The following is a 10499-nucleotide window of genomic DNA, read 5'->3' on the forward strand; positions in this document are numbered from 1 at the left end:
GTTATCTACAAAGGGGCTCCCATAAGACCGTCCTGCTGGTTTCTCAACAGAAACTTTGCAGGCCAGAGGCATTGGCATGGAATATTCAAAGTAATGAAAAGCAAGGACCTACAAATAATATTACTCTACCCAGCAGAGCTATCATTGAGAATCAAAGGACAGATAAAGAGCTTCCCAGACAAGAAAAAGCTAAAGGAGTTCATCACCACCAAACTAGTATTAGAGGATGTTAAAGGGACTTCTTTCAGATGAAAAAAAATTAAAATTAAAATATATGAATAATAAAATGGCAATAACTACATACCAATCAATAATTACTTTAAATGTAAATGGATTACATGCTGTAATCAAAAGACATAGGGTGGCTCAATGGATAAGAAAACAAAACTCTTATATGTGCCGCCTGCAAGAGACTCACTTCAGATCAAATACACACACAGAGTGAAAGTAAAGGGATGGGGAAAGATAATTCATGAAAATGGGAACAAACAAACAAAAATCTGAGGTAGCAATTCTTATATCAAACAAAATAGACTTTAAGACAAAAGCTATAACAAGTGACAAAGAAGGACTCAGTAATCCTAATTCTGGGTATTTATCTGAAGAACAACGCTACCTCAAGCGGATGTGTGCATCCAGAAGTTCATTGCAGCATTGTTTACAATGGCCAAGATGGAGAGGCAGCCTGGGTGTCTGTTGATGGAAAAACGGATAAAAAGGAGGTGGTACATGTATACAACGGAATACGGCTTGGCCAGGGAAGGGAATGGGTTCTTGCCATCTGTGATGGAATGAATGGACCTGAAGGGTACTGTGCTGAGTGGAGTATGTCAGACAGTGGAAGACAGATACAGTGTGATTTTGCTTATATATAGAATCTAAAGAACAAAATAAACAAACAAAACAAAAACAAAATCATAGATACAGAGAACATTATAATGGTTGCCAGATGGGAAGGGGATCTAGGGGATGAGTGAAAAAGAGGAATGGATTAAGAAGTACAAATTGGTTGTTACAAAGTAGTCATGGGTATGTAGGATATAGCATAAGGAATATAGTCAATAATATGGTAATAACTATGGAGAGTGCCAGCGGGGTACTAGATTAGTCAGGGGTATCACTTCTTAAATTATATAAATATCTAATCACTATGCTATACACCTGAAATTAATACAAAACAATACTGAATGTCAACTATAATTGAAAAATTTAAAAAGGGGGGAAATGTGAGGGGAATAAGAGATTCAACAAGTCATGGGGATGTAATGTACAGCATGGGGAATATAGTCAATAATACTGTGATCGTGTGGTACAGTGTCAGACGGTTGCTGGACTTCTCATGGTGATCACTTCTTTAGGTGTATAAATGTTGAATAACTATGATGTACACCTGAAACTAATGTAATATTGAGCGTTAGCTGTATTTTAATAAAAATCTTAAAATAAATGAGTAATTGTCAACTTTATTTAGAATATTTAAGTACAAAAAAATGAAAAGTTATATCCCTACGAGTGTTAAGAAAAAGTGAATTGTTCTGAGAATACTAAGGCACTGAATTCACATATCCCTCGAGATATGAATTATCCAATTTTTTTTATATCTTTAATAGTCAGATGTTCAGTTATTTTCTTAAGAAATATTTTTAATAAGATGATTCAACCTTATTTATTTTTTCCCTGGAAGACAGAGTTTTAAGCAACAAGTATGTAATACATCCTAATGAAAATACTGTGATAACACCCAGGTTCAAATGTACTTATCACTAGAAAAAGGGTTTACATACCTGGGTGTTTTTACTTTTAAACATATTTTGCTTCTCACAGTAATACATCAACCACAGTAAGGAATATTGAATCATGGAAGGCCATCGTTTTATATAAAATATGGTACAAAAGTTTAGGATCATATTAAATACCAATTGGATTGGATAATTATATCAAAAGCTAAAAAGTTCTATAAAACTATTGAGAGGTTAGTTTCAGGTATATAATATATTTTAAAACACATTCCGAATATTTTACATTTAGTATGTACCAAAACAAGGTTCATCTTGGAATACAAATGCAATCAGCCATGATATGAATGAGTTCTGTGTTGTCATGGGCACTGACACTGCTCTGTGGTACAATCCTGTGCAAAGTGATGATAAATGGGCAGCAGGGAAAACGGTCTAGATTCATCACAAACCAGCTATTTAAAAATGTCTAACAACAGTGAATATATAAGTGCTGTCATCCACCCTGGCTTATGTATTGACCTTAGCCTTAAAAGCATTTTTCCATAAATGGCAGTAACTGTGGCCTTTTGCCAAATATAGAATAAATGACACAGCAAATAAAAACAGCAAGAAAATCACACCATACTTCTAACATTTTAATAACTGTTTGTGATGACCTTCTGTGATCTGGAACCTTTGTTTTACATAAAATTGAAATTCTTACAGTCTTTGTCCTCCAGGTTGCCACCTATTGCCATAAAGGTCTGGTTCTGGTGTATCTCGGACGTGGCTTTCTTTTTAGAGAAAAATATTATTTCCTCTTGCAAAAGTCTTTTCTTTTCTCCCAGCTTCATTCTCTCTTCTTGGTGAACTCTTTTAAGGTGCTCAAATTTGCCTGCTTTCAGCTTCTTTCATTATGGTTTATTTCTCCTTTACTCACTGCACAAGCATATGTTTCATTTCTTCTTCCTTCCTCTGGCATTCAGCATAAAATTTGTGTCTTTTGGCTTCGTAGGTCTTTTGAAGATGGAGTGGCTTATTCTCTGGGCCCACATCAGCAAAGCCCATTTCCTCCCTCTTGCAACGCATGCAGAGTTCATAGTGCCTGGGGTGGGTCTGTTCTGGCAGATCCTCCATGTTTGTACAAGTGAGCATTTCCTGGAGCCTTACAAAGTCACAGTGGTTTTCATTTTCCACTTGGACAACATCCCAAGGGTACTGGCGGGTTCTGACCATCCTATTACGACTTGTACATCATCCATGCTTCCTACAGCCACAAATGGCAAGTGTCCATTCACTGAAGCATTGATTTTAGCAATAGTTTCATCATCTGTTGGGAACTGCTGTATCTGGACACCATTGCTGACCAATTCACTCAGGAGCTCGTTCTTAAACTTCTGTAACTCAGTTTTAGAAATTGCATCTGCTTTGGCAATCACCTGTGCAATGTTCACCTTGCTGTCGGGCTCCTTATGGTTAAGAGATCAAGTGTCTTCAGAGAGTGGCCTGTGGTGGAGATGAAGGGGAGACACATGGATACGAGAATCATGGAAGTTAAAGAGAGAACATCATTCATCTTCAGTTCTTGGGAGACAGGCCTCAAAGCGAGCATCTATCTAGTCAACCATTGGCTGGCAGCTCTCGTCTTTGTTTATGTGGTCACCAAATTCCACTGTATTTACAATGGTCAATTTCAATCAAACGTTACTCCCTTGAAGTTCATATGTCTGAACATTAAGTCTAACATGGATAAAAATGTGAGGATTTATGGTCTTCAAAATTAATATTAAACAATGTACCAATCAGCATTGATTTTCCAATTCCAGTCTCCCCAGCACAGAGAATACTAAAACAGAAGCCTTGCTGAATGGATCTATCGACCAGCTGATCAGACAAACTCTCAAAACCAAGATGGCCATACATACAGAATGAATATTTTCTTTTTCTTTTTCTTTTTCTTTTCTTTTTTTTAGTCTGTTCATCATCAGATACTTGTGAGGACATACAAGTTTTTGTTGCCATGTGAAACTGAAAGAGCAGGTATTGTGCCACCTCAGAGGTCCTGAGCAGGAGCTGAGCGAAGCTGCATGTAGCCAAGGGGGCCCGGGGAGAGTTTAACGCATGGGGTGAGAGGCACGGGCCCCCCTCTTCCACTTCTAAAACCATTGTGATTACACTGGGCCCTCAGATAACCCAGGATAACCTCCTTATTTTAAGGACATCATACTGGCAAGCTTAACTCCATGTGCACCCTTAATTTCTCTTTGCTGTATAAAGTCACACATCACAGGTTCCAGAGCTTTGGACGTGGACGTGTTTGGGGGCCATTACTCTCTCTATCCCAGTGGATGTAGGAGCCCAGGCAGACTTTCCTAATGAGGAAGACAGTGGCAGGGTCTCCATCCTAAGGCCTCTTCCTGGTGTCCGGAAGTACCTCACCCTCAGCCATGGATCTCTTTGGCCTCTTCCTCTTGCATATTCTGGCTATTGGTTAAAGTACATCCTTATGAAGGAAAAAAAACAAGTGGCCCAAAGTCTTTGCCCCAATCTTTGCCCCAAACAGTAACGGTTAGTGGGCAGGAGAGGTCTGTGGAGAAGGCTAGACCACTTAAGGATTTGTTACAAGAAGATGGGCTGGTGCTGGGAAGACGAGCTGGATAATCAGTCCTGCTGAGGAGTAAGGAGGGGGCAGCCACCGGGGCAGGAGGAGCTGGGGGTGAGGCAGTTCGGACTCAGAGCTGCATACATTTTAACTGAGGTCAATTTCACAAATGCTGAAGAAAAGGGATGGACTCAATGAAGTGCAAACCTTTCCTGAAACACTGCTGCAACTATCCCATGAAGATACTTACAGCAGGCAGGAAACAAATCCCCACAGTAACCCATAAAAACAAACCAAAGCACATAACTTACTAGGGGGAAATAGCTTCCGGTGCCAGCTGAAGAACGCACAATAACGCCATTGAGTCCTGAGCCCTGTTCTGCACTGACACCATGGACGGACAGGATGAGGGAGAGGCCCTCAAGAGCCTCCGGCCCTAGTAGAGGAAAGGAGAAACACACTCCTGAAGAGCTTACTTACAATTGCAAACACACCATGTGAAGGGCCAAGAATTGTGAGCCGCTTTTTAGAGAGTCAGAGGGTTTTGGAACAGGTGAAGGGTCCCTGTGGCCCGAGGAGAGGGGAGTGAGGTGTCAGCAGAGACAGGTAAAGAAGCAAGAAGTGGTCTGGAGTAAGGCTCTGCCATTTACCAGCTATGTGACTCAGGAAGTGACTTCAACCCCAGTACCTCAGTTTCCCTGCCTGAGCAAAAGTGGCAATCATAGAACTCGTGGGTGGTACCCTGTGCACAGTGCGGGGAACGTGGTGGGCATGCTCGGTGTTAGTTTTCATTTGTTTGTTTGTTTTTGGTTTTGTTTTCCTGGGGTAAGAACACCTTCGTGACAGCAACGCTCTTAACAGATCTGTAAGTGTCCAATGCAGTATTGTCATTTACAGGCACAATGTTGTACAGGAGATCTCTACAACTTCCTCTTGCATAAGTGAAATTTTATGCATGTTGATCGGGGAATTGCTAATTGGCGTGTTCGTTCTTGTGCTGCAGCTGTAATTGTGAGCGTTACTTAAGGCTTCATGGCAAGAGCGGGATTGAGGCTAGGCCATAAAAGGTTGGCAATAGAGCGAGGAAAAGAATGGCCACAATGGTGAGGCAGAGAGACCCATTCAGGAACAGGAAGAGCCTCAGCTAAAGCTTCTGTTCAATAAGGAGGTGTTGCGAGCCTGGAAGGGCTGTTGCCACAGTTCAGTCTCTTCCTGAAAGCCAAGGGGACATTAACCCCTCAGCAGGGCCCTATCTCCGTCACTGCATTGTACTCCTGACACGAGTGGGGAACAAGGTCCCAGCACACAGGGTCAGACAGAGTGAGTAACACAGCTTTATTTGGGAGCCAATGTCCCTCCAGAGGCCAATGCTCTGGTAAACACAGAAGGTTATGCAGAATAGAATAGAATTTCATAACAAATCAAGTCCCAGAGTCAATTGAGGTGGAGAAGGTCCCTGTTCCAGGAGAGACGACCGGACCCCCGACGGGTCTGAGGCGAGCTGGTCTTGCAAGGAAGAGCTTGGGAGAGGCCCGGAGTATCGCGGCTTGCACCTTGCACAGGACTCTGTTGGGTCGCTCAGACGAAATGTCCCGGAGGACCGTTCCAGAGGGTCTCGCTCAGAGCCTCGCAGAGGGTCTTAGCCATTGCACCAAGTCGGACCACGCATGGCATTGCTCTGGAGTTCTGCTTTTTTCTTCTTTTCCTTGGGCTTGTTTAGCTCTTAGGTGAGAAACAGAAGTTGTTTTGGTGAACGTGTTTATCACTCAGTTTTGTTATGCTCAGTTTCACACAAAAACATGTTTTTTACTTCACTCTTATCAGTTCCACACACATGCGGCCATAGTCCTGTCCCGACTAGTAAACAACTTGTTTTGCAAACCTCAATCCAAGATATATAATATATTTTATATGCTCTATACAAGAGGTCAGGGTAAATTGCAAAGGCTGCCTAAAATCATTTAGGAAGTCCCCAGGTGAGTGAGATCAAACAAGAGACATCAGAATAGACATAGAAACAATTAAAGTGTCCTTCAATAGATAATTGGATAAAGAAGATGTGGTATATACACAATGGAATAATAATACTCAGCCATAATAAAAGATGAAATAGTACCATTTGCGACAACATGGATAGATCTTGATAGCATAATGCTAAGTGAAACAAGCCAGACAGAAAAAGTTGAGAAGCATATGATTTCACCCATATGTGGAATATAAAACTGAAAGCAACAAAGGACAAGACAAACAAACAAAGAAACAAAACTCATAGACACAGACAATAGTTTAGTGGTTACCAGAGGGTAAGGGGGGTGGGGGGTGGGAGATGAGGGTAAAGGGGATCAAACATATGGTGATAGAAGGAGAACTGACTCCGGGTAGTGAACACACAATGTGATATACAGATGATGTATTATAGAATTATACACTTGAAACCTATGTAATTTTGTTAACCAATGTCACCCCAATAGATTTAATTTAGAAAATAAAAAAAGAAAGACATCAGGCTTTTGCAGCTTGTACAGAGATAGTCTAAAATACATGATTTTCTAGAAAAGGTCAGAGATCCTGGCTGCATGACACTGAGGTGAGGATCGCAGGTACCTTCCTCAAAGGGCAAGAGTAAGCACGAAATGAGAAAATGTCTTTAAAGTGCTCAATACAGGGCTTGGGGTATAGGAAGTACTCAAAAAGTATTAACTGTTATTATTCCAAAGGGTGTATGATTATCATTTTCAAAATGTATTTCAGTTGGTTTTAATAGTGAAACATTTTTCCCCAAAGAAACCGTGTATGGTAAAAGAGGGCAGGCCTGGTTGATTTGGGGGTTCAAGGCTCAGAGCCCCCTTGCTCGGCCTTCTCCCTCCCCCCAGGGCACCTTCCTGGAGAAAGGCCTTCTGGGTGCTCTTCCAGTCTGGCCTGGCCTGGCTGCTCTCCTGGGGAGGCCCAGGAGGAGGGATGCCTTGGCCAGGGCCGGGTCTTGTGGCCCAGTCTGATTTCCGAACAACCAGTTCATCAAATGGACAGTTCAAGGAGTCAGCTTGGTAAAAGTCAGTGCATTGTCAGTCCACCAAATGCCAAGTCACCAAATGACTAATGTCTGAGTTTCCCAAATTATCAAAAACTTGCTCCAGCTTTTAGTACATGTTAGGTTTACAGCAATTCATACTGGACCCACGGGCGGGACTGGGGGAGCCTGAACTCCTTCCTGGGGTACCTCCTCATCCTTGGTCTAACCTTCAGGTCTCCCTCTCACTGTCCCCGGTTCCCACTCTCTCTACCATCAGGCTGCCTCTCCCCCAGTCTCTTCCTACTGCCCCTCCATGCTCTGGGTTTCCCATCCTTACCCTCTGCCTTGGGCTCCTTAGGACCGCTTGTGGGGTCCTCTGCCCAGGCTGTGTTCTCAGCTGACTCTTCTCTCCACCTTCCTTCTGCAGAGGGGCTTCCTTTTGATCTCCCTCCCTGAGCTCCAGCCACACACAGGGAGCTTGAGGCAGAGACAGGATAAATGGTTCTTAAAAAAATCTTATTCTGAAGGCACAATGAAAGCTGATCACCTAAACTTCGCTGAAGACTTCTAAACCTGTTTGTTGTTGTTGTTTGTTCGTTTTTTTAAATTCATCTAATAGTTTTAAATAAACCCATTTTTAGTAAATTGGGCAAATTCTTTGCATTTGCTATTTGGTAAGTTGACCAAATAATGAGTTGTCTGTTGGAAGATTGGTTTTTGCAAATTTGACCTAAAACTGGAACTCAGGCCCCAGATTTCCAGTCCAATTCACTGTCTTCTAAATAATATTTCTCAATACTCAGTGATAAACACAATCAGTATGTCTTTATTAGTGTGGTTAAATTTGGATTCTTTTCGCTCTGTATTTTTGGCAACTTTGTTTTGCAAAATGCGTTCTCTCAATTTTTTTCAAACTTGCTTTCTTTTAAAAAACGCAGTGTATTTAAGATGTTAATGGCCTCATTTTAATTTGCACAGATTCTTGTTAATAATGAAATCGACTTAATGTGAGTTAAAACTAAAACCCTGTCAGGGTAATTCACAGACATTTAAAAACTCTGTAGCAATTCTAGGAGGATCCCTGTTAATATTCTTGAGGACTTTCAATGGTTATACTAAGTAGGCCTTAGTATTAACAGAAATAGCAAACAAATTAAAATTGGACTCTTGGTAACAATTGGGAAAAATGAATATCACACCCTTCGGCATGCAATTGAGTCTAGTTATACGTGTGCCTCCTACACATTCAAGGAGAACATCTTTATTGAATAACCATCATGCTAAGTATCACTTAAGACTGGTATTGAGTCATCTGACTTCACTATATTTCTTTCAGAAATGCACATGAGAACGACATCAATCAAATTTAAAATAATGCAATCCTCAATTGGCATTGATGTTAGCAGCAATCTCTATTTGCAGCATATAGCAAATTTCCATATGAGCAATGTAATTTACAAGGAATGCACACTTTATTAAAATTCCAGCCTTGGAGACATCTTAAAAACCATTCTCAGGGCTTGGAGAATATCCTGATGATCCATAAGAAATGTCAAAATGATCCCCCATTTCCACAGTGGATTACAACTTCAAGAACAGTGCCCATCGCCGAAAGGATAAATCTCTCTTCAGATTTAATCTCTTTGAGAATTCAGTTTACATTAAAAGGAAAACATTTTGCTCCATATTTTTACATAAAAAACAGGATTTAAAGTGGAGTTTTAATACATTATCCTATTTAATCTTCCTAATAATCTTTGGGCATTATAATTACTACTCAAAGATGAGGCTGAGGCTCAGAGAGGCTAAGTGACATTTCCAAATTCACACAGCTGATGAGAAGTAGACAAGCATTATATTTATGTCTCCTGGCTCTGTGTCAATAAGTTAAAGCAACAAACATGCATTGCATTCGTATACATAGACCCTTCTCTCTCTTTTTTTTCCGTTGTTGCAATTTTATTGAGATATGATTGACATATAACTTTGTGTAAATTAAAGATGCAGTACGAACTTTGACCCTTCATCTCTCACCTGAATGATTTCCACAGCTTCCTAATGTGTCTTCCTGCCCCCAAAGGTCAACATTCCATTCACCCCATGGGGCCACCAATCTTGGTGAAATGCCTGATGGGCATGTCATGGCCCCTTAAATGGCCCCCAGTCTTTCACAAGAATACAGTTCAGTCTTCTCAACAGGACACATAAGACCCTTGAAGATCGCTCCCCAACCTCCCACGCCTTACATCCTTAAACTCACTGGAGTTTTTCCCTGTGCTACTTCCTCTATCTGAGATGGTCTTCCTCTTCCGGACCTAGTAACATCAACCAAGGCCAACTTCAAGTTCTCTTTGTGAAACCTTCCCAGGTGTCCCACCCATGATCTCAGGCAGAGTTTCTCATCCCCTTCCCGGGTGACCATCTGTTTAAACAGCCCAATTGTTTCATAACTAGGTCTGCTGTCCATCTCTCCAATAGCACATTAAGCTTCCAGCTAAATAAATCAATAATTAACCCATTCTTACTGTGTGTCATCTCACTCAGAGCCCATCTGTTTCTTCTTACACTAGAACAGGGACCAAAAAACTACACCCCATAAGCCAAGTCTGACTTGATGCCTGCTTTTGCAAATAAAGTTGTATTGGAATACACTCATGCTTGTTCATTTACATATCGCCTATGGCTACTTTGCATTACAAGGACAGAATTGAGTAGCTGAGATAGAGACAGGATAGCCTGTAAAACTGAAGATACTTAAGATTTAACTCTTCATGAAAGAGATTTACTGAGAACTGCACTGGAAGGAAGGTCAAAAATTAAAGTCAAGTTAACTTGTAGCCCTATTGAGTCAGGAGGAAGAGAGCTGTAGGCCTTGTCTGGGACTTGTGTTCCAGTCTGTTCTGGGACAGGCTTACTCCTGGATGTTGCACAAATCTGTTCCCCTGTTGGGACCTCAGTTTCCCTGTCTGTAAGATAAGAGAGACTAGATTAGTGGTTTTTAAAACAGAACTCTTTCTCCAAAAGTAGCCTGTAGGAAGCCTTACGTGTAAAACAGATCAAGACACAGCAATTCTGATAAGGGCTGTGTGAGAGTCCTGAACCATTGTCTCTCAGCCTTGCCCTTTCTACCCAGAAGCACTTGGAGGGGGTCTCACAGCCCCAAATATAA

The 10499-nt window shown here is 41.3% G+C and overlaps 1 pseudogene; it reads right to left on the minus strand.

The window, feature by feature from the left end:
* Positions 1–2419: 2419 nt before the first annotated feature.
* On the minus strand, positions 2420–3779 carry LOC117025018 (septin-10-like; annotated as a pseudogene).
* Positions 3780–10499: the final 6720 nt, after the last annotated feature.

This window comes from Rhinolophus ferrumequinum, chromosome 7 (assembly GCF_004115265.2).
Source record: "Rhinolophus ferrumequinum isolate MPI-CBG mRhiFer1 chromosome 7, mRhiFer1_v1.p, whole genome shotgun sequence".
Lineage (NCBI taxonomy): Eukaryota > Metazoa > Chordata > Mammalia > Chiroptera > Rhinolophidae > Rhinolophus > Rhinolophus ferrumequinum.